This window comes from Pseudorca crassidens, chromosome 10, assembly GCF_039906515.1.
Source record: "Pseudorca crassidens isolate mPseCra1 chromosome 10, mPseCra1.hap1, whole genome shotgun sequence".
Classification (NCBI taxonomy): domain Eukaryota; kingdom Metazoa; phylum Chordata; class Mammalia; order Artiodactyla; family Delphinidae; genus Pseudorca; species Pseudorca crassidens.
The window spans coordinates 101684174-101710217 of record NC_090305.1 but is presented as its reverse complement, the minus strand read 5'-3'; the positions used below and the strand labels follow the sequence as shown (position 1 = coordinate 101710217).

The 26044-nt window shown below is 39.3% G+C and overlaps 1 protein-coding gene across 12 annotated transcripts in view; it reads right to left on the bottom strand.

The window, feature by feature from the left end:
• Positions 1-26044, bottom strand: part of ATG7 (autophagy related 7) — a 237188-nt gene that overhangs the window by 39151 nt on the left and 171993 nt on the right. The window lies entirely within an intron of this gene.

The window sequence follows — 26044 nt, the reverse complement described above, 5'->3', positions numbered from 1 at the left end:
GGTCAAAAACACAAGGTGAAAAAGAGAGCAGAATCAATTTTTGTTTCATGTTGAGAATGTGCTGTTTTCAGCATGAAAACCTGGGAAAAGGATGCAAAGAACAGCAAGCTTCTCCAGCTGACAGCACACTTACTATGGTGGATATGGGCAGGGCGGAGGCCCCCTTAAGGAGGGAAGAGAGCTTTGGAGGCTCAGTGGGGCAAAGATGTCCTCTGGGAAGGCCTGACCAGGCACCACTGCCTCTGCGTCACTTGGGGTGGGCATGCAAGGCTGAACACAGGGAGGCTGGCTGGGGTAGGGAAAAGTAGGGGACCTCAAGGGAGGCAGTTTGGTTCATTAGCAGTAACTCTACTTAGGATCTTTTTTAAAAACTTGGGGCAGGGGCAAACCTGCAAAGACAAACAAGAGGTAATATTGTAAAATATATGTTCAGATACGAAGTAGGGAATTGTTCTGCTTGAGAGCCGGTGGATATTTATTTCAGACAAGGCATCCAGTCCCAGAGATCCTGTGGCCTGATGGGCGGGGCAGGTGCCATTCTTGGGCCGGATAAAAGAAAGATGATCCTGAAAGGAGGTGAAGATATTCAATTTCAGGCAGCTCTGTGTCAGGCACGTACCTTCCTTCTGATTTCTGCAGACACCAGCTGGCTGGGGGAGGGGAAAGATAGGCAGGAAGAATGAAGAGAGGATCTCCCCAGCCGTGGAGGAAAACAGGGGAAGCCAGAGGGAGGAAGTCATTCTGGGTTCAAAGAAATCAACTTAGAAAGCTTCCTTTATAAAAATAGCCATTGGCAAATCCTAGTCTATTTATACCACCAATCCAAGGTCACTATCAGGATCCTGGGCTGAATCACAAGACCCAGTAAATAATCCTCACAAGTATGGGGTGCTGGCTGCCTGATTTACGGGAAGATATTTGAAACACCACGGGAGCAACTAAGTCAGGGAAAATTTGAGCGCTGGCACCAAAAGGTGCACTTGCAAGTGGATCTCACTTTACATAAATAGATAGGTTCCTGAAAAGTTGGCTCTAAAATGAATTCAATTAACGGAGTCATATTTTCCTAGTGAATCACATTTTAAAACCAGAGATGGATTAGGGTCGGGGTGGCCGAACAAACACAACAAAACAATGATGACCCTAAGACTAAACAAAAACCACCCTTCATTCACCAAACTTTAAAATGGCACTTACTTAAAAGGCCATTATAAATGCTCAGAAAATACGAACGATTTGCCAGCAAACATATGCCTAGCGCCTGTGACACACAAGAGTTTGCACCAGGCTTTGTGAGGGCTCCGACGGCTCCAGCGCCTGCCCCTTGGGAGCTCACAATCTGGGACCTTAAAGAAAATGGCACTGAACAGTCATGTTCCATCAGAAAAACAACCCCCTGTATGGAGACGAGCAGTGTGCAAGGGGTCGCCTGGCCCTCTAAGTGCTATCTGGCCTTGGAACAGCTCTGCCTCCTTCCTGCCAGGAGGAGCCAGACCAAGCTGGCCTCTAACTATGCCTTTTCAAACCCTCCGTTTACAAGTTAAAAGCTGCTGGCCATGTGCTACTGTGTCATAACTGCTATTTATTTAACTAACTTGAAAAATAAGAAAAGGAAAAAAAACCATGATCTGGGCACTTTACAAATAAGAAGCGTTAAGGTACTTAAAGCTCTCTGAGAAGTTAAAGGCCGTACAACCCAAGGGGTTGTTATTTTAAACTTTAAAGGGCATTTGTTCAGGGATCTGTTTGTTTGGAAAAGGCCTGCCTCCTTCTACTTGATGTTCTCTTGCACACAGAATACTGGTCATTGGTGACAGGAACAGACACCTAATTTGTTATTAGTTCCGTAAGTGCAGATCAGGGCATACTGAGTTTAAACAAGGGACGACACACTTCTGGCACTGATAAAAATGGTATCTCTGTGCTAATGACAATGTTGCCAGCAACTATAGGCACAGAATTGGGGGACATTAGCTCAAAACGTGCTATATCCCTTAGACACTGCATGGCCCAGGAACTGGTACCACACTGGGGGCCTGTCAACAGCTAGTAGAAGTGAAACTTCTCCTGGCATTTTTGACTTAGCTCTGAAAGTGCACGAAATAAGCAGTGCATTTTTTGAAAAAATACTTTGTTTCATAATTATGAACAAAGCTATGGCAGAGACTGCTGGTTATCCTAATATCCATTCTTTCCTTCTTCCTTTAACTGATAGAATTCCTCCCAGTTTTGTTTTGTTTTGTTTTTGCGGTACGCGGGCCTCTCACTGCTGTGGCCTCTCCCGTTGCGGAGCACAGGCTCCGGACGCGCAGGCTCAGCGGCCATGGCTCACGGGCCCAGCCGCTCCGCGGCATGTGGGATCTTCCCGGACCGGGGCACGAACCCGTGTCCCCTGCATCGGCAGGCGGACTCTCAACCACTGCGCCACCAGGGATGCCCTCCTCCCAGTTTTTTACTAGCAAGATACAGGGCTGCCCTGGAGACTACATTTCCCAACCTGCCTTACAGTACTGATGGTCATGTGACTAACTGCCGGCCAATGGGAGGCAAGCAACTTTCAGGTCATGCCCTTTAAAAGGGAAATCGTTTGCCCTCAACTTCCTCTCTTTCCCCCTTTCCAGAGGGTGGACTTGGCATTGCCAAGCCAGCTTTGACAACACCCAGCAGGGTTTCTTAATCCTGAAGTCCAGAGACTGCAAAGGGCTCCATAGAATCGTTGGCCTATAAACTTGGATGGGGAAAAAAGCTATACAACTTTATTTTCACTAACTTCTATTTGAAATTTAGCATTTCCTTCAGTTATCAGGTAGGGAAAAAATTATAGTATATTAGCAGTATCCAAGACTCTGTCAGCAACAGGCATTTACAAATATTCTCATACCACATGATATTTGTTATGGATTATCTTGAAATATTATATGAACTCGTCAATATTTTTTTATTGTTTTAAATAAATTTATTTATTTATTTTTGGCTACGTTGGGTCTTCGTTGCTGCACACGGGCTTTCTCTAGTTGCGGCGAGTGGGGGCTACTCTTCATTGCAGTGCGCGGGTTTCTCATTGCTGTGGCTTCTCTTCTTGCGGAGCATGGGTTCTAGGCTCGTGGGCTTCAGTAGTTGTGGCTCGCGGGCTCTACAGCACACGCTCAGTAGTTGTGGCACACGGGCTTAGTTGCTCCGCAGCATGTGGGATCTTCCTGGACCAGGGCTGGAACCCGTGTCCCCTGCATTGGCAGGCGGATTCTTAATCACTGCACCACCAGGGAAGTCCACTCATCAATATTTTGAAATTATAGTAGTCATTATACTTGCCCCTAGATCATTATTTGATGTATTAACAAAGCATATGTTACTACATTACGAGCTTGTTTCATTTTTCATTACCTTGATAATTGTATTTCAACGTAATTACTTTCCTTTGTAATTCTATGAATTTTATCTTACACATTTAAAAATATCACTCAAAAAAAATATTACCCTGTGAAGTGGTCTGTAGGCTTTGTCACACTGCCAAAGGGATCCATCGCACACACAAAAAATATTATGAAGCCTTACCTAGGGAGTGGCAGAGCAGTAATATTTAAGGAACTCAGGTCCGTGGATGACCTTGTACAGCAGAGCCACCCTTCAAGTTCTGGACCACTCCTCTAGAGCAGGGCTGCCCAGCAGAACTTTCTGTGATGACGGAAATGTTCTAGATGTGCCTTTCAATACAACAGCCTCAGTCAAGTGGCTACTGAGCATCTGAAATAAGGCCACTACAATGCACCCTTTGATACCTCAGCTGGTAGAGCGGAGGACTGCAGAGGTGAAATGAGGCCAGTACAACTGAGGAACTACATTTTTAATTTTATTTAATTTTAAGTCATTTAAATGCAAACAGCCACATGTTGGGTAACACAGCTCTAGACTGCTACGGGCTACCATGCTGGGTAACACAGCTCTAGACTGTTATATGAGAGAGAAACACATTTCTGTCTGGTTTGAACTGCCATATTTTGGGGTCTCTCTGTTACAGTACTTTAACCTATACCTTAACTAATACGGAAGTCAACTACACCTTAACTAATACCTGGAGTCAATAATAATAAATATACTAGGGATAGAAGGCACATTTGTAGATACAACAGGTAAAGAAACTCATTAACCGAAACCAAGATTTAGAACAGGAAATTTCTATTTACAAAGCATTCCCGTGCACATTACTTTACCTGCTGCCTCTAATCACCCTGGGCTTATTACTGCACCTGTCTTACTCTCAAAGAGGTTAGGCAACTTTGTTGAAGTTACAAAGACGGTAGAGCCAAAAGTCAACTCCAGATCTTACGACCACACCTTGTGCTTTCTAGCCTTTCAAATGTCTCTGGATGGAGGTCGGCAGTCAGCAGTCAGCAGTGACCCAGCAGCTGCAAAAGACCTACAGCCAGCACTTAGCCACCCCACCCCTCTCCTAGATGCCCACTGGCCTCTAGGGCACACACAGCTGTCAAGTCCTTTTTCTGGCCCTGTGGGCTGTGGGATACTGCAGGCATCTGAGTTTCCCAAATTCCTGGCAAAGTGCCCATTTCCTTTGGCGTCTATTGTCTTACGAGGACTTCTGAGTGCTGGGAATGGTGACTAAAACACTCTTCCTCAAGTCCAGGTAAGGACTTGCAAATGACACGGTCTTTTCAGCAAAACTTACTGCAAGTCATTTCAATGACAGCTCATTTTCCTCCCTTTGAAATTAGTTCAAAGAACACTATTATTTTAGAACAACAACCAAACATAGTAATACATTATAATTTTATCAGTTAACAAAAGGGCCATGTCTTAAATTCTAAACAACCTAGACGCCAAAAGGAGAAAAGCCAATACTGAGGTGAGACTACACCCCACATCTCAAGCTTCCATGTGGAGGCCAGACAACACCCACCCTGCTTGCTGCCAGTCTTGGTTCTATTTGCCAGCACACCCTTCTGTGCCCTAGGCCCACAGAACTCCTACTTATCCTTCAAAAACCCACTCTGTCCATTCTCATTATCACTTCTTCCATTTTGTTTTGTTCTTTTAAAAAAGTTTTCATTTGATTCTAAGTTATATATGAGCAAAGTTTAAAAAGCCAAATAATTCCAAGACGTGCTACGAAAAATAGCAGGCCTCCACCTTCTACTCCCCATGGTGAGTTACCTGATGCCATTCAAGTGTTAACCTCTGTGTTAAAATAATATGTCTACAATATTGTGCCATGAGAAATATATATATTTGGTCACTCCAATGACTGAAATATATTTCTCATACATATTTGGTCTTCATCCATGGTTCTTGGCTCACAGCTCCCAAAAACCTTGGAATTTCCTGAGTGATAAGAGCAATGGGAGCATCTTTTCTTATAATATTTGGTCTCTTGTCCTCAGTTCCTGAAAACTCTTCAGAATCATAAAGGTGAAATGGGTGTCAAGTCCCTTTCCACCATAACTGGGTTCATGTTTTGTTTTGTTTTAATTTATTTTTTGGCCACGCTGCGCAGCCTGGGAAATCTTAGTTCCCCCACTGGGGATTGAGCCCAGGGTACCACAGTGAAAGCACCGAGTCTTAACCACGGGACAGCCAGAGAATTCTGGGTTCATGTTAATAAGGTGACTTGTGGAAATCTCCTAAAGATGGGGCAGGGGACTGGTTGCCAGGGGAACTAACCCTGAATAGAGGACTGTAATCTTCAGTTCCACCCCCTGATTTCCAGGGAGGGGAGGAGCGGCTGGAGGCTGAATCCTTCACCAATGGCTAATGATTTAATCAATCATGCCTATGTAATGAAGCCTCCATAAAAACCCAGGAGGAGGGGGCTCAGAGAGCTTCCATGGTTGGTAAACTAGATTGCTTCCACGTGCCAACATGCCAGGCCCCATACTCCACAAGGACAGAAGCTCCTTTGTTTAGAACCTCGTTCTATGTATCTATTCTTCTGGCTCTTGATTCATATCCTTTAATATCCTTTGTAATAAACTGGTAACCTAGTAAGTTGGTTTCTTGAGTCCTGTGAGCTGCTCTAGCAAATTAACTGAACCCAAGGAGGGGCTTGTGGGAACCTCTGATGTAGAGCCAGTCAGTCAGAAGTACACGTAACAACCTGGACTTGTGATTGGCATCTGAAGCAGGGGGCAGTCTTATGGGACTGAGCCCTTAACCTGTGTAAACAGTGTCAGAATTGAGTTGAATTGTAGGACACCCAGCTGGTGCTGGAGAACTGCTTAGTGTGGGGAAACCATCACCCCACATTGGAATTGGGTACAAAATCTTTAATGTCTGTATTGTTACTTCTTGACTTTTTTTTTTTTTTTTCAGGTTTAAGCATTATATGTCTATTTCTCTTTTTGGTAAGTGAGGATTTAGCTCTCTTCCACTGTTAAGCACGCCCTTACCCCTGTGATCACAAATTCTTACCTTCCTATCCTCTCATCCTTACATATTATAATTCCGATTAGATCAAAGTCTAATCGCTATATTCAGGTGAACTGTGTAATATGCTAGGATTACTTTTTTTCCCCTTCTACAACATTGCTTTCTCTGGAGTTAACAATTGCCTTTTTTTGTTTGTTTTACTTCGTTCCTAAGCACTTTCCCGTAATTTAATCCTAAACTTTCTGCAATTATCTAAATCTCCTAACTATATGCTCAGACACATTAGGTATTCAAGCAATTTCATTTCCTTAACAAAATCTGTGCTAGAGACTTACGGCCTAATCCAATCTGTTCTAGTTGCCCTTAGTGCTTCAGGCACAACTGTAACCCTGAGCTTTCCCTTCACCATTATTCTGAGGGTTCCTTTGACTCTCTCCTGGGTACCATTCCCCACTTCCTGCATTCCATGTCTTCCTCTTCCTTGGTTTACTCTTTTGTTCTTCTGGAGTTCATCCTTCAGTGGTTTCCTCAGAAAGGGTGAACAGAAGGTAAATTTTTTGAGATCTCACATATTTGAAAATATCTTTACCTTCACACTCAATTAACAGTTTGGCTGGATATAAAATTGTAGATTAGAAATAATTTTCCTTCATGGTTTGAAAGCACCGTTCCATTGATCTCTGGTTTCCAATGTAGTTACTGAGAAGGAAAAAACTAATCAGATTTAAAAAATTCTTTATATATGACCTTTTCTTTCTTTAAGCTGTAGGTATTTTTTGACCCCAGTGTTCTGAAATTTCACTGTGATGGGCCTTGGTGTTAAGCCTATTGTTATTCTCTGTTCTGGGCAGTCAGTAGGCTCTTCCAATCTAGAAACTGTATTTCTCAATTTTCAGAAATTTTATTTAATTCCTTCTTTATTTTTTCTGGTCTGTTTCCTCTTTCTTTCTGGAACCTATATTATTTGGATGTTGGCACTCCTAGCCTGACCCACTAATTTGCTTATCTTTTCTCCCCTATCTTCCATTTCTCTGTCCTTTTGTTTTAATTTCTGAAAGATATTCTGAATTTCATTGTCAAATTCTTCTATTGAATTTTAAACTTATATTTTTAATTTCTGAGAGCTCTTTTTAATTATCTGAATATCCATTTTTATAGCCTTTTACTCTTGTTTCATGAATATAATATCTCTCTTATCTCACTGAGAACCTAAATGATGGTGGAACTTTTAGGAATACATGGAATTTTCATCTCCTGGCATAATCTATTTCCTTCAAATTTAGTTTAGTCTCTGTCTTTCAACTCAGATGTCAAGTAATTCTTGGTTTCTGCTTCTATTCAAGGAGGTACTTGATTTTAGGTCCCCCGTGGACCTCACTGTGGGGCCGTCTGGCTGAGCTGTCATTTCAGAGCTCCTGACGTTTTTCTCTTTAGGGTTGGTCAGATTCCCAGGAGGAGGATCATCCACTCTCCCATCTGGAAGGTATTTAAGCTGGAGGACCTGTGTTGTGGGAGCCCAGGATGAGGAGAAGGTCTGATTTCTCTGTATTTGATATGTAAACATTCATTTAATCCCATGTTTTCAGTGATACATCCTATTTTCAACTTTGGCTGATGTGTCCTAGTCTAGAAACCCTGTTTTACTCTGACCAGAAAGTAAAATTTCAGTTTCTTAACCAAAGTTGTGCAAAGCTAGGGTGGGGATCTAATTGCTTCTTACAGACAGACTTTCAACTAACCCTCCCGTTTTAAGTCTCATATTTACTTCCCATTTTCAGATGTATCTACTGTCCCCAATTCCCAAGTCTTCAGGTGGTTCTAAGGAAAATATTGGCTTTCTCTACTGGCTGGCTTAGAATTTAACCTTCTTGTTGTCCATTTGTCTTGGTCAGTTCAGGCTGCTATAGCAAAGATACTATAGATTTGGTGGCTTAACCAACAAACTTTTATTTCTCAAAGACCTGGAGGCTGAGAAATCCAAGATCAAGGTACCAGCAGATTTGGTGTCTGGTGATGGCCTACTTCCTAGTTTACTGAAGGCCCTCTTCTCACTTTGTCCTCACAAGGTAGAAGGGGCAAGGGAGCCCTCTAGGGTCTCTTTTAGAAGGGGCTAATCCCATTCATGAAAGCCCCACCCTCATGACCTAATCTCCTCCCAAAGGCCCCACCTTCAAATACTATCACACTGGGGACTGGGTTACAACATATCAATTCTGGGGGGACATTCAGTCCACAGCACCACCTTTCCAGATTCCAAATTTTTTGTTGTTATTTGCTCTCCCATTCTTACTATCTTTGAAGGTTTTAAAAAATATTCTCTTTACTGTGATTTTAGGACATTACAGGAGAAATAATAAATAAATAAATATGCTTAATCAACTTTTTTTGAGTATTCACATGGTTCAAGTTTCAGAAGGAAAAAAGCATATATAATTATGTCTCCCTCCCATCCTTAATGACCAGCCAGCCACCCAAGATACCGCTCAGGGAGAAAACAGTGTTATTGATTTCTGGTGTCCTTCCAGGCTACCTTTATCATTTTAGATCCTACTCTATATTATCAGCCTATTTGTATCATTTTAGACTTCGCTTTATTACTAAAGTACTTTTCACAATGCACTAAGAACTTCTTGAGGAAACAGATAAAAGAAACCTAGCTCCTTGGGGAGGATCAGAACAATGATAAAGTCTATCTTTATAGTTCCTTCCACTTTATGTACATTTTCCCACCTTTTATGGCCCTTTTCACTGCCTCAGACACTAAGAAGTAACCACAAAAGCTTCTCCCCACCTATTACTAAACTAGCTCCGCAAGAAAGGATCTGATAAACTGTTCTCATGTGAATGACTAATACAGCCTACTCTGTCAATCTTCCCCAAAGCGGCTGAACTTTCAGAGGAGATAAAACTTAAGGCCAAAGGAATCAAACTCTAGCAGCTGCCATTTTGAGAGCTGCCCAAGACAACCGGTCAGTTTTGCCAAGATGTGCTGTTACTAGGACTATGCTTACCAGGAAAATTAGGTCAAGCCAGAGTGGACTCTCAACACTAGACAATTTCAAACCAAGCAAACACCAAAGAAGCTATCTCTTAATATAATGAGCAACAAAGCTGAATAGGCCAAGTTAAACCTTTCTACATTATAAAAAATAATCATTTTCCATCTAAATGATAATGGGAAACATTACTAAATAACAAAATTACCATGAAGTAAATTTAAATCAAAATTAAAAATAATCCACAAATTATGCCTTTTAAAATGAGTATAAAGAAATGTACCTGAAACCAAGATAGCAAAATGCTGACTTCCAGCTCTGACTATAATAAAGTAGATGGTATCAGACTTACTTTCTTGCCATAAACAATAATAAAAACAACAAATACATATAATAACTGTTACCAGGCTCAGAGAGCAACCAGTACAGGAACTCAAGCAGAGAGCAATGGTTTTGATAGAGAGACAAGGCAAAAATCAAACTTTGATGCTGCTGGGATTTGGGGAGCAGGTAGCAGGGATGGGTATAACTTAGAAAGGGAACCCGGAAACCTACATGGAAATTGCCCTTGGATCCCTGGCTAACTCTTGGGCTGCAGAGTAAAGAGTGAGACTTCTAAAAGTTTGGAAGAAATCTCGGACACTGAAGCTGAGACAGAGTGAAAATGCCAGATGTTAAACATACTGGAGAGATGTTGGATTTTGCCCCAAGTCAGAGTGGAAGACATAGGTGAATACACCAAACATTTATTTACAGCTCAGAAAGGCCTCCTCCAAGATTATCAACCATACTTAGGATTTAAGGGGAACACTAAAATAGATCTTTCCTAGAAGCCCAAAGCAGACCTTAGCGGAACCAAAGTGAACTTCTAGTAACTTAGCTGACTGAACAAATTTAAACACCCTAGAATACTATAACATAATGTAGGGCAAATCTATCATTCACAGTGTACGGGATACAATAAAAAATTATTAAATATAGCCCTGTGCAAAAAAATTATAAAAAATGACCCAATTATCAAAAGATAAAATGGTGACTAGAAATAGATCAGAGGTAATCCAGATATTAGATTTAGCAGGCAAGGAGTTCAAAATAACATAACTAGTATATTAAAAAAAGACAGAAAAGCTGGATAAAAAGATAGAATATTTGAACTTAAAATTTACCAAAAAAAAAATCCAAAAACACTTTCCAGAACTTCCAAAGACAACAACTGAAATAAAGAACTCATTGGCTGCATTAAAAGTGGACTGGATACAGAAGTAGACAAGATTAGTGAGCCAGTAGATAACTCAATATTAAATATGCAAAATAAAGCACAGAGGAAAAGAAACAGAATTACAATTACATCTAAAAGAAAAACCTATACTCTGAAAACTGTAAGACACTGATGAACGAAACTGAAGATATCACAAATAAATGGAAAGAAACACCATGCTCATGGATTGGAAGAATTAATATTGTAAAAATGACCATACTACCTAAAGAAATCTACAGATTCAATGTAGCCCCTATCAAAATACTCATGGTATTCTTCACAGAACTAGAACAAATAATCCAAAAATTTGTATGGAACTACAAAAGACCCCAAATAGCTAAAGCAATCTTGAGAAAGAAGAACAAAACTGGAAGTTTCACATGCCCTGACTTCAAACTATACTACAAAGTTACAGTAATCAAAACAGTATGGTACTGGCACGAAAACAGACATAAAGATCAATGGAACAGAATAAGGAGCCCAGAAATAAACCCACACACATACGGTCAATTAATCTACAACAAAGGAGGCAAGAACAGACAATGGGGAAAGGAAAGTTTCTTCAATACATGATGCTGGGAAAACTGAACAACTACATGAAAAAGAATAAAACTATACCATCTGCTTATACCACACAAAAAATAAAGTCAAAACGGATTAAAGACTTAAAGGTAAAACCTGAAACGATAAAACTCCTAGAAGAAAACAGGCAGTATGCTCTTTGACACTGGTCTTAGCAATATATTTCTGAATCTATCTCCTCAGGCATAAAAAATAAAGAAATAGGACCACAGAAAACTAAAAAGCTTTTTCACAGCAAAAGAAACCATCAACAAAACAAAAAGGTAACCTACTGAATAGAAGAAAATATTTGCAAATCAGATGTCCAATAAGGGGTTAATATCCAGAATATATAAATAACTCATACAACACAATAAAAAGAACACAATTTACCTGATTAAAAAATGGGAAGAGGACCTGAATAGACCATTTTCCAAAGAAGACATACAGTTGGCCAACAGGCACAAGAAAAGATTCTCAACATCACTAATCATCAGGGAAATGCAAATCAAAACCACAATGAGGTATCACCTCACGCCAGTTAGAATGGCTATCAAAAAGACAAGAAATAACAAGTGTTGCTGAAAAAGTAGTGAAGTGGAAACCCTTGTGCACTGTTACTGGGAATGTAAATTGATACAGCCACTATGGAAAACAGTATGGAGGTTCCTCAAAAAATTAAAAATAGAACTACCATCCAATCCAGAAATCTCACTTCCGGATATTTATCCAAAGGAAACAAAAACAGTAATTTACAGAAATATATGTAATCCCTATGTTCACTGCAGCATTAATTACAATAGCCAAGATATGGAAGCAACCAAAGTGTCCATCAGCAGATGAATGGACAAAGATGTGGTATGTATGTATGTGTTTGTGTATACATACATACATATACACACACACACACACAATAGAGTATTTCTCAGGGATAAAAAAAGAATGAAATCTTGCCATTTGTGACATGGATGGACTTAGAGGATATTAGGCTAAGTAAAACAATTCAGAAAGGACGACAAATACTGTATGTTTTGACTTATATGTGGAATCTGAAAAAAAATAAAACAAAAATAGACTCATAGATACAGAGAACAACCTAGTGGTTGCCAGAAGTGAGGGGGTGGGAAAACAGAAAAAAATAAGTGAAGGGGATTAAGAGGTACAAGGTAGGGGCTTCCCTGGTGGCGCAGTGGTTGAGAGTCCGCCTGCCGATGCAGGGGACACGGGTTTGTGCCCCGGTCCGGGAAGATCCCACATGCCACGGAATGGCTGGGCCCGTGAGCCATGGCCGTTGAGCCTGCGCGCTCAGAGCCTGTGCTCCACAACGGGAGAGTCCACAACAGTGAGAGGCCCACATACCGCAAAAAAAAAAAAAAAAAAAAAAAGAGGTACAAACTATCAGTTATAAAAAAAATAAGTCATGAGGATGTAAAGTACAGCACAGGGAAAATAGTCAGTAATACTGTAATAACTTTGTGTGGTGTGCAATCAATATGTTGTACACCTGAAATAAATATAATATTGTAAGTCAGCTACACTTCAACTAGAAAACTTTATTTTTGAATTCTGTAATATTCATTGTATGTTATAATCTGTTTAAATGAAAAGAAAAATCTCTGTCTATTCATTATTGTCTTTCAAGCAAATAGCTACTTATGCTATAATATGGAAATTACACACTATTCAAAGCCAGAACAATATGAAACTGATCAAAATGCAACAGTGATAATAAATTCAATTAGTGACATCTACTTTTCATTGGATAACACATGAAATAACAAATTAAGTGATACAAAAAATGAATTATGTTTTGCTAAGAATTTTTCAAATTGACTTGTTTTAATACTATACTGATATAATATTGTAATGGCTTCTGAACATATTATATTTGAATAAGCCACAATAAAATGTCAACCATTAAAAAAAGAAAGTAATACAGATTTGAGACATGGTCAAATGATCTAACATGCATGTAATTAGACTCCTATACAGGAAAAAGAGAGAATGGGAAAGAAACCAAATTTGAAAAAATAATGGCAAATAATATTCCAAGCCTGAGGAAACATATCTGCCCCACAGATTCAAGCTCAGTGATTCTCAGGTAAGATAAATATAAAGAGAAGCAAATCCAGGTACACTACTAAATGATAAAAAGTAAAGATAAAGTCTTAAAAGTAGCCAATGGAAAAAAAAGGACATTACCTTTTGGGAAACAATAATACAGAAAAATATTTCTTAAGAGAAATGACATAAGGCAAAAGATTTGAAAAGTTCTGAAAGAAAAAAAAGTCAGCCCAAAATTCTATACCCAAGGAACATGACCTTTAAAAAGGAATGCAAAGTAAAGATGCTCTCAGAAAAACAAAAACAGAGTATTCATCATTTCTTACAGAGAACTGCTCTACAAGTAATACTACAGGATATTTACTATGACGGATACATTATAGGCTGTTTTTCAGGTTGAAAGGTAAGTGATCTGATATGGAAGTATACAGTCATAAGAAGGAATCAACAGCTCTAAAATGGTAAATATATGGATAACTATAAAGATTAATGACTATTAAAAGCAACAATGATAATAAAGTCTTGTGGGGTTTGTTACTTATGCAGAAATAAAGTATATGGCAATTATAGCCAAAAAATGGTAAAAAGTAAACAGAATGCACTACTTTAAGTTTCTTGCATTGTTTAAAAAATGATAAAGTTGTAAAAGATTAATTTGGAAATTTCTACAGTAACCACTAATAAATTGATATATAAAGGTATAACAAAAATGTTAATAGAAAAAATAGAATTAAAAAATTCTTGACTAGTTAAAATAAAGCCAGAAAAAAGGAATAAAGGAAGAAAATACAAAACGAACAAATATAAAAGAAATGACAAGAAAATTAAACCTAACTATAGCAGTAATTACATTAAATGTAAATGGAATAAACAATCTCATGAAAAGACAAAGGCTGGTTGGTTTAAAAAAAACATACAACTGCAACTAAAAAAATCCCCCAGCAGCTGGCAGTTTACAAGAAATACAGCCAAATGTTTTTTAACAAGAAATACACTTTAAATACAATGGTTGAAAGTAAATGATTTATATCATGCAAATATTAACAACAAAAGTTTTGCCATTATATTAAGATTAGATAAATAGATGTTAAAGTAAGACATATTATGACAGGTAATGAGGCATTTCACAATGATAAAAGGGTCAATGCAACAGAAAGATATCACTACCTGGAACATGTATGCATCAAATAATAGAGCTTTAAAAGAAAGAAAACAATGTTGAGAAGAAAAATCAAGGTATAGACAAATCTACAGTCATAGTTGGGGATTTTAATACACCTCTCTAACTGACAGAATAAGCACACAAAATACTTCTAACAAAAGAAGCTAGAAAAAGAATTAAATTAAAAACAAATAGAAGAGAATAATAAACATAAGAGCAGAAATCAATGAAAGAGAAAACAGAAATAACAGAAAATCAAGAAAGCCCAAAATAGGTTATTCTAAAAGATAAATAATTCAACAAAGTTGCAGGACACAAAATCAACACCCAAAAACCAGTTGCATTTCTATACGCTAACAATGAATAATACCTAAAGAAAATTAAGAAAACAACTTCATTTAACATATCATAAAATGGCAGAGTAGAAGGATGTGCTCTCACTCCCTCTTGCGAGAGCACCAGAATCAAAACTAACTGTTGAACAATCATCAACAGGAAGACACTGAAACTCACCAAAAAAGATACCCCACATCCAAAGACAAAGGAGAAGTCACAATGAGACTATAGGAGGGGTGCAATCACAATAAAATCAAATCCCGTAACTGCTGGGTGGGTGACTCACAAACTGGAGAACACTTATACCACAGAAGTCCACCCACTGGAGTGAAGGTTCTGAGCCTCACGTCAATTCCCAACCTGGGGTTCCAGCAATGGGAGGAGGAATTCCTAGAGAATCAGACTTTGAAGGCCAGCGGGATTTGATTGCAGGACTTTGACAGGACTGGGGGAAACAGAGACTCGACTCTTGGAGGGTACACACAAAGTAGTGTGTGCATGGAGACCCAGGGGAGAGCAGTGACCCCACAGGAGACTGAACCAGAACTACCTGCAAGTGTTGGAGGGTCTCCTGCAGCGGTAGGGGGTGGCTGCGTCTCACTATGAGGACAAGGACACTGGAAGCAGAAATTCTGGGAAGAACTCCTTGGCGTGAGCCCTCCCAGAGTCCACCATTAGCCCCACCAAAGAGCAAGTAGGCTCCAGTGTTGGGTCGCCTCAGGCCAAACAACCAACAGGGAGGGAATCCAGCTCCACCCATTACCAGACAAGCTGATTAAAGCTTTACTGAGCTCTGCCCACAAGAGCAACACCCAGCTCTACCCCCACCAGTCCCTCCCATCAGGAAGCTTGCACAAGCCTCTTAGACAGCCTCATCCACCAGAGGGCAGACAGCAGAAGCAAGTAAGAACTAGAATCCTGCAGCCTATGGAACAAAAATCACATTCACAGAAAGACAGACAACATGAAAAGGCAGAGGACTTTGTACCAGATGAAGGAACAAGATAAAACACCAGAAAAACAACTAAATGAAGTAGAGATAGGCAACCTTCCAGAAAAAGAATTCAGAATAATGATAGTGAAGATGATCCAGGACCTCAGAAAAAGAATGGAGGCAAAGATCGAGAAGATGCAAGAAATGTTTAACAAAGACCTAGAAGAACTGAAGAACAAACAGAGATGAACAATACAATAACTGAAATGAAAAACAGACTAGAAGGACTCAACAGCAGAATAACTGAGGCATAAGAACGGATAAGTGACCTGGAAGACAGAATGGTGGAATTCATTGCTGTGGAACAGAATAAAGAAAAAAGACTGAAAAGAAATGAAGACAGCCTCAGAGACCTCTGGGACAACATTAAATGCAACAACATTCACATTGTAGGGGTCCCAGAAGGAGAAGAGAGAGAGAAAGGACCTGAGAAAATATTTGTAGAGATTATAGTCGAAAACTTCCCTAACGTGGGAAAGGAAATAGCCACCCAAGTCCAGGAAGCACAGAGAGCCCCATACAGGATAACCCCAAGGAGAAACACGCCAAGACACAGAGTAATCAAATTGGCAAAAATCAAAGACAAAGAAAAATTACTGAAAGGAGCAAGGGAAAAAACGACAAATAACATACAAGGGAACTCCCCTATGGTTAACAGCTGATTTCTCAGCAGAAACTCTACAAGCCAGAAGGGAGTGGCATGACATATTTAAAGTGATGAAAGGGAAGAACCTACAACCAAGATTACTCTATGAAACAAGGATCTCATTCAGATTTGATGGAGCAATCAAAAGGTTTACAGACAAGCAAAAGCTAAGAGAATTCAGCACCACCAAATCAGCTCTACAACAAATGCTAAAGGAACTTCTCTAAGTGGGAAACACAACAGAAGAAAAGGACCTACAAAAACAAACTCAAAACAATTAAGAAAATGGTAATAGGAACATACATATGGATAATTACCTTAAGCGTGAATGGATTAAATGCTCCAACCAAGACACAGGCTCACTGAATGGATACAAAAACAAGACCCATATATATGCTGTCTACAAGAGACCCACTTCAGACCTAGGGACACATACAGGCTGAAAAGTGAGGGGATGGAAAAAGATATTCCATGCAAATGGAAATCAAAAGAAAGCTGGAGTAGAAATACTCATATCAGATAAAATAGACTTGAAAATAATGAATGAGACAAGGAAGGACGCTATATCATGATCAAGGGATCGATCCAAGAAGAAGATAACAATTATAAATATATACGTACCCAACACAGGAGCACCTTGATACATAAGGCAACTGCTAACAGCTATAAAAGAGGAAATCGACACTAACACAATAATAGTGGGGGACTTTAACACCTCGCTTACACCAATGGACAGATCATCCAAACAGAAAATTAATAAGGAAACACAAGCTTTAAATGACACACTACACCAGATAGATTTAATTGATATTTAGAGGCCATTCCATCCAAAAACAGCAGATTATACTTTCTTCTCAGGTGTGCACAGAACATTCTCCAGGATAGATCACATCTTGGGTCACAAATCAAGCCTCAGGAGATTTAAGAAAACTGAAATCATATCAAGCAACTTTTCTGACCACAACACTATGAGATTAGAAATCCATTACAGGGGAAAAAACGTACAAAACACAAACACATGGAGGCTAAACAATACGTTATTAAATAACCAAGAGATCCCTGAAGAAATCAAAACATACCTAGAGACAAATGACAATGAAAACACGACAATCCAAAACCTATGGGATGCAGCAAAAGCAGTTCTAAGAGGGAAGTTTATAGCAATACAATCCTACCCCAAGAAACAAGAAAAATCTCAAATAAATAACCTAACCTTACACCTAAAGGAACTAGAGAAAGAAGAACAAACAAAACCCACAGTTAGCAGAAGGAAAGAAATCATAAAGATCAGAGCAGAAATAAATGAAATAGAAACAAAGAAAATAATAGCAAAGATCAATAAAACTAAAAGGTGGTTCTCTGAGAAGATAAACAAAATTGATAAACCTTTAGCCAGACTCATCAAGAAAAAGAGGGAGAGGACTCAAATCAATAAAATTAGAAATGAAAAAGGAGAAGTTACAACAGACACCGAAGAAATACAAAGCATCCTAAGAGACTCCTACAAGCAACTCTATGCCAATAAAATGGACAACCTGGAAGAAATGGACAAATTCTGAGAAAGGTATAACATTCCAAGACTGAACCAGGAAGAAATAGAAAATATGAACAGACCAATCACAAGTAATGAAATTGAAACTGTGATTAAAAATCTTCCAACAGGGCTTCCCTGGTGGCGCAGTGGTTGAGAGTCCTCCTGCCGACGCAGGGGACACGGGTTCGTGCCCCGGTCCGGGAAGATCCCACATGCCACGGAGCGGCTGGGCCCGTGAGCCATGGCCGCTGGGCCTGCGCGTCCAGAGCCTCTGCTTCGCAAAGGGAGAGCCCACAGCAGTGAGAGGCCCACGTACAGAAGAAAAAAAAAAATCTTCCAACAAACAAAAGTCCAGGACCAGATGGCTTCACAGGCCAATTCTATCATTTAGAGAAGAGCTAACACCCATCCTTCTCAAACTCTTCCAAAAAACTGCAGAGGAAGGAACCCTCCCAAACTCATTCTATGAGGCCACCATCACCCTGATACCAAAACCAGACAAAAACACTACAAAAAAAGAAAATTACAGACCAATATCACTGATGAATATAGCTGCAAAAATCCTCAACAAAATACTAGCAAACAGAATCCAACAACACAATAAAAGGATCATACACCATGATCAAGTGGGATTTATCCCAGGGATGCAAGGATTCTTCAATATATGCAAATCAATCAATGTGATACACCAATATTAACAAACTGAAGAATAAAAAGCATATGATCATCTCAATAGATGCAGAAAAAGCTTCTGACAAAATTCAACACCAATTTATGATAAAAACTCTCCAGAAAGAGGGCATAGAGGGATCTACCTCAACATAATAAAGGCCGTATACGACAAACCCAGAGCAAACATCATTCTCAACGGTTAAAAACTGAAACCATATCCTCTAAGATCAGGAACAAGGCAAGGATGTCCACTCTCACCACTATTATTCAACATAGTTTTGGAAGTCCTAGGCATGGCAATCAGAGAAGAAAAATAAAAGGAATACAAACTGGAAAAGAAGTAAAACTGTCACTGTCTGCAGATGACAAGCTACTATACATAGAGAATCCTAAAGATGCCCCTGAAAACTACTAGAGCTAATCAATGAATTCGGTAAAGTTGCAGGATACAAAAGTAATGCACAGTAATCTCTTGCGTTCCTATACACTAATGATGAAAAATGTGAAAGAGAAATTAAGGAAACACTCCTATTTACCATTGCAACAAAAAGAATAAAATATCTAGGAATAAACCTACCTAGGGAGAAAGAAGACCTGTATGCAGAAAACTATAAGACACTGATGAAAGAAATTAAAGATGATACAAACAGATGGAGAGATATATACCATGTTCTTGGATTGGAAGAATCAATATTGTGAAATGACTATACTACCCAAAGCAATCTACAGATTCAATGAACTCCCAATCAAATTACCAATGGCATTTTTTACAGAACTAGAACAAAAAAATCTTAAAATTTGTATGGAGACACAAAAGACCTTGAATAGCCCAATAAGTCTTGAGGGAAAAAAACGGAGTGGGAGGAATCAGATTCCCTGACTTCAAACTATACTACAAAGCTACAGTAATCAAGACAATATGGTACTGGCACAAAAAGAGAAACATAGATCAATGGAATAAGATAGAAAGCCCAGAGATAAACCCACACACCTATGGTCAACTAATCTATGACAAAGGAGGAAAGGATATACAATGGAGAAAAGACAGTCTCTTCAATAAGTGGTGCTGGGAAAACTGGACAACTACATGTAAAAGAATGAAATTAGAACACGCCCTAACACCATACACAAAAATAAACTCAAAATGGATTAGAGACCTAAATGTAAGACTGGACACTATAAAACTCTTAGAGGAAAACATAGGAGGAACACTCTTTGACATAAATCACAGCAAGATCTTTTTTGATCCACCTCATAGAGTAATGGAAATAAAAGCAAAAATAAACAAATGGGACCTAATGAAACTTAAAACCTTTTGCACAGCAAAGGAAACCATAAACAAGATGAAAAGACAACCCTCAGAATGGGAGAAAATATTTGCAAACGAATCAACGGACAAAGGATTAATCTCCAAAATATATAAACAGCTCATGCAGCTCAATATTAAAAAAACAAAAAACCCAACCTAAAAATGGGCAGAAGACCTAAATAGACATTTCTCCAAAAAAGACATACAGATGGCCAAGAAGCACATGAAAAGCTGCTCAACATCACTAATTATCAGAGAAATGCAAATGAAAACTACAATGAGGTATCACCTCACACCAGTTAGAATGGGCATCATCAGAAAATCTACAAACAACAAATGCTGGACAGGGTGTGGACAAAAGGGAACCCTGTTGCACTGTTGGTGGGAATGTAAATTGATATAACCACTATGGAGAACAGTATGGAGGTTCCTTAAAAAACTAAAAATAGAATTACCATATGACCCAGGAATCCCACTCCTGGGCATCTACCCAGAGAAAACCATAATTCAAAAAGACACATGCACCCCAATGTCCACTGCAGCACTATTTACAATAGCCAGGTCATGGAAGCAATCTAAATGCCCACAGACAGACGAATGGATAAAGAAGTTGTGGTACATATATACAGTGGAATATTACCAACCAGAAAAAGGAACGAAATTGGGTCATTTGTAGAGATGTGGATGAATTCAGAGACTGTCATATAGAGTGAAGTTAAGTCAGGAAGAGAAAATATCATATATTAACACATATATGTGGAACCTAGAAAAATGGTACAGATGAACCGGTTTGCAGGGCAGAAACTGAGACGGAGATGTAGAGAACAAACATATGGATACCAAGGGGGAAAAGCTGTGGCGGGAGGGTGGTGGTGGTGGTGGTGGGATGAACTGGGAGATTGGGATTGACATATATACACTAATATGTATAAAATGGATAACTAATAAGAACCTGCTGTATAAGAAAATAAATAAATAAAGGCATTTCCATAGGGGGAAAAAATATCATCATACAGAATAAAACACTTAGGAATAAATTTAATCAAGGAAGTGAAAGATCTGTACACTGAAAACTACAAAATGTTGAAAGAAATTAAAGACACAAAATTCATCAAACTGTACACTTAAATGAATTTTATTATATGCAAATTATACCTCACTAAAGTTATTTCTTAAAAGGTATAAAATCTGGAAAAGTAGTAAATTAGTCTTTATTCAGTGATGACAAACTGCATACACTGAAAATCCCCGAAAATGGACAAATAATTGGAATATATAAGTGAATTTGGCAAAGATCACTGGCTACTAAGTCAACATGCAAAAATTAACTGTACTTCTATATTCTGGCAACAAACAACGGGAAGATGAATTTTTAAAAGTGCTATTTATAAAAGCATCTTTTCTGTTGTAATAGTAGCAGGTCCCATTTAATGAGCATGTATCATCTTGCCAGGTACTGACAAAATCTTTCACATATATAGCTTTCTTTACTGAACCTCCAAACAACTCTGAGAGGGGGGCATTATTAACTTCATTTTACAGATGAGTAGATAGAACCTTAGAGGTGTGGGGCTTGCCCAAGATTACACAGCTCCTAAGCATCAGTCAGGCCTGGGGTTCAGGTTTATATGACTGACAAAGCCCATACTCCTTCTGCTTATTTGGGTATACACATATGACAAGGGGACAGATGTGAAGATGGGAGATTTACTAAAGGGATTTCTTCAAGGCTACCTTCTCTCTACTTCCCCTGGCCACATCTGTAGTGTAGCACTTACCACAACTTACTGCTTCCCACTGTCTGTCCCCCACTGGTTTGAGAAATGCCTGTACCCCAAATAACTGGCACAATACCTGATACATAGTTGGGACTCAATAAAAAGCTGAATAAATAGATTCAGCAACAATCCTTTTTTACTTTTTGACAAGCCATGTGTTTAAAATTTTGATATTTTCCTGAGTGGCTGCACCATTTCACAATCTACAAGTAACGCCTGAGGGTTCCAATTACGGTACATCTCACTAGCAATTGCTACTGTCTTTTATTTTAGCCATCCTAGTGGGTGTGAAGTGGTATCTCACTACAGTTTTGATTTGCATTTCCCCAACCACTAATGATGTTGGGTATCTTTTCAGGTACTTATTGGCCATTTGTGTATCTCCTTTGAAAAAAGTATATTCAAATCCTTACTTATTTTTATTTTTTGTTGTTGATAAGTTCTAAGATTTATATATTATGGATCTGGGCTCTTATCAGACAAATAAATGATTTACAAATATTTTTTCCCACGCTGTGGGTTGTCTTTTCACTTTCTTGATAGTGTCCTTCAAAGAACAAAGGTTTTAATTTTGAAAAAGTCCAATTTATTTATTTTTGTCTTTTGTTTCTTGTACTTTGCTGTCGCATCTAGAAATCATGGCCTAATACAAGGTCATGAAGATTTATACCTATGTTTTCTTCTAAGAGTTTTACAGTTTTAGCTCTTACATTAGGTTTATGATCCATTTTACATTAATTTTTGTATATGGTATGAAGTAGGGGTCCAACTTTCATTCTTTTGCACAGGGATATCCAATTGTCCAAGTATCATTTGTTGAAAAGACCATTCTTTTTTTTTTTTTTTTTGCGGTACGCGGGCCTCTCACTGTTGTGGCCTCTCCCGTTGCGGAGCACAGGCTCTGGACGTGCAGGCTCAGCGGCCATGGCTCACGGGCCCAGCCGCTCCGCGGCATGTGGGATCTTCCTGGACCGGGGCACAAACCCGTGTCCCCTGCATCGGCAGGCGGACTCTCAACCACTGCGCCACCAGGGAAGCCCGAAAAGACCATTCTTTATCCATTGAATTGTCTTTCACTTTTGTCAAAAATCAGTTGATCACAAATGTATGCGTTTATTTCTGGACTCTCAATTCTAATCCATTGATCTACATGTTTATCAGTAGTACCACACTATGTTGCTTACTATTGCTTGGTAATAAGTTTTGAAATGAGGAAGTGTGAGACCTCCAACTTTGTTTTAGCCACTCTGAATCCTTGCATTTCTATATGATTTTAAAAATCAGGTGTCAATTTATGTAAAAAAAAAAAGGCAGCTGGGATTTTAATAGGGAATGAGTCGAAACTGTAGATCAATTGAGGGTGTATTGCCACCTTAATAATTTTAATTATTCCAATCCATGAACATGAGATGTCTTCCATTTATTTATGTCTTAAGTTCTTTCAATACTGCTTTGTAGTTTTCAGTACACAAATCTTATACTACTTTTGTTAAATTTATTCATGACAATTCCATTCCTTCTGATGCTATCGCATATGGAATTACTTTTTAGATTTCATTTTTAGATTGTTCATTGCAAGTGTATAGAAAGAGAATTGATTTTTGTATATTTGCCCTGTATTCTGCAACTTTGCTGAACTTATTTATTAATTATAATACTTCTTTTGTGGATTCCTTAGGCTACTGTAAATATAAGATCATGAATAGAGATAAGTTTTACTTTTCGTTTCCAATACGGATACCTTTTATTGCTTTTTCTTGCCTGACTGCCCTGGGTCTATGTCCTTTGGACAGACATGTCCTGTTAGTTTTGAGAGTTTAATTTATGTATTTTGGCATAGAAAGATATCACTCCAGATCTAGAAACAGTCATTTCTCCAGTAGCTCTGCTGTCTAGAGATTCTGAAGATGTATTACCTTCTCTGGCAATTACATCTCTACAGTGGAGAGGGAACACTGGCACTTAACATCATCCAACTTGCTCTGATCCATAATCAGCAAGTTACTTGATTATAACTTGGCTTTCCACGTAGAATGCGCCAACCAAGGGATTCTGATGAAAAGACTATCACAGTTCTGTTTTTCTGTAGTAAGTTCATATGTGTCAGCTCTGGGTACTCTGCAAAAACCAGGTTTCTGGGCCTTCATAATTGAGAATCAGACCTTGACACATGGAGATGGAACCAAGCTCAGCTGGCAGCTGGCAGCCTGAGAAACCTCGATCTCATCACATCTATAACACAGCTGTAGCCTTCAAGGACAGGGTAGCACTCTGCAGCAGGCACACCTAAGGGTGTCTTGTTATGTTCTTTCTGTCCCACTTTCATCGTTAAATGCCAGTTGAAGCATAATCCCTCTTCAGAGTTCACTAGCTTTTTATATTAGCTCCTTAGCCAAAAGATAAGGCCAAGTATACCACCATCTGTTTCATGAATCCTTTAGAAGCTTTCTTGCTCCTAAACCAATGTGGGTCAGATTGAGAACTGAATCATATGACTCTTGGAAGTAGTTTACAGGAATTCGGGAAGCAGTTTCTCTTTTGGAGAAGTAAAGGTGAGTACTATCCAGAAAGACATGCCCAATGGGAGAGGCCTAAAGTGCTGTCAGCGCAGTCTGCAGGACATTAGGTCTGGAAGGGATCCTGGGGCAACAGACAAACCCTGTTTTAAGATGGAAGGGACCGCAGTGTAGAAAGGTCGAGTGGCTTGTACAAGGTCTCACAGTCAACAGGCACAGCAGGGACACTAAATGCTGGCTCCCTGAGTCGGAATGCAGAGGACTTCTCGTTTCCTGACTTCAGCACGTGCAGAAATCAACACACAAAAAGTTAAGACATACGGGATGGCTGTTTAATATTTTTAATTGACGCTCATTTCTTTCATGTGCCTCAAACTCTTGTCCTTATTTAGATGTCTTGGCAGTTATTTCCGGATCATACTCCATTTTGTTCTCCCTTATTTTCATAGCCTTGAGTATTGATAAATATTGCTGCTATTTACCTTTCATCTGACCCCAGTTTGACAAAATGAGTATAAACAGAAAAGGAATAAGTAACCAAAGCTGCCCTCTATCAATCTGCATTTTGCTTACCCCTGACAGCAGCTGCCTTCAAATTCATCCTTTCCTTTGCTTTTTTCTATTGCTATGCCTCTTCCTGTCTTCTCATCAGGCTTCCAGCTCTTCCTTTGCAATTAGTGCCTTTCCCGGCTGCCAAAGGCATTTTTCTAACAGTCCCTACCCCCGCCTACCTTCCTATCTTTCAAGTTCATCTCTCTGCATCATCCCTACATGCACCCTATTCTCCAGTTACCTGAAAAAGGCAAATCTGTGCCTTTGAACCTGCTGTTCTCATGTTCACCTGCTCTGTTAAAATCCTACTATGGCCCCTCTTCTGTGAAGTCTTCCCCATCCTCCAAACCAGAATCATTCCATCTTTGACACTCTATATCTCTCCTTTACATGTGTCTAGTGGTGTTTATATTATTTCTTGGGTTACAGTTATAAATGTATATATGTGTAGCCTTTAGCACCAAAACACAATCTCACTGAAGGCAGGCTGTAACCCCTATATTCAGCATGATACTGGGATAAAGTGACTGCCCTAGTATTTGGGGTCAAAGAGGTTAAGCCTTTTCCAACACAAAAGGAAGAAATACAAACATCATCCAACCTGCCATAAATCCAGGCGCCTGGAAGGGATGATAGAGATGGAAGTCAAACGGCAAAACCGGCAGGCCAGGACCGCACCGCAGTGGCGTCCACATTCACAGTGGTTACTCTGCTGAAAGGCCACTTCCTCTCATGGGGTGGGCCCACTTTCTAGAGGGCTATGACCAGAGTCTACTGAGACGTAGTCAGGGACGGACGTGACTTACCTCCTCAGCTGTGCAGAGAATAGCCTGCCTGAGTCCAGCTGGGGTGGTAAATCAATGCACAGCCCCTGTCACTAGGAGCTTCTCCAACAGGACCTCTTCCTCCCCCCGAGAAATGTCAAGTTCTCTAGGTCTGAGGTAAAGTCCTGAGTTTATTTTCAAGGAAAAAAAACCAAAAACAAACCCCCAGGTGACTTCAATGTACCACTCTCTAAGTTAAAACCCCTGAGGTAAACGAACGTGCCACCTCTCAGATAAACTCCCACCTTTATGAATCATGAGTTTCTGGACCAGAAAGAGACCTAACCCATTCATTCGGGGTGTTGATCAATGAAGGATACAGTGATAGTGAGAAAAGGCTCAAACCCTCAAGAACAGGTGCTGTGTGCATAAGGATGTTAGTTGGGGCATTATTTTTATCCAAAGCTTGGAAACAAACTCGATGTTTTTCAACAGAAAAATAGATGGATTTTCAAACTAGT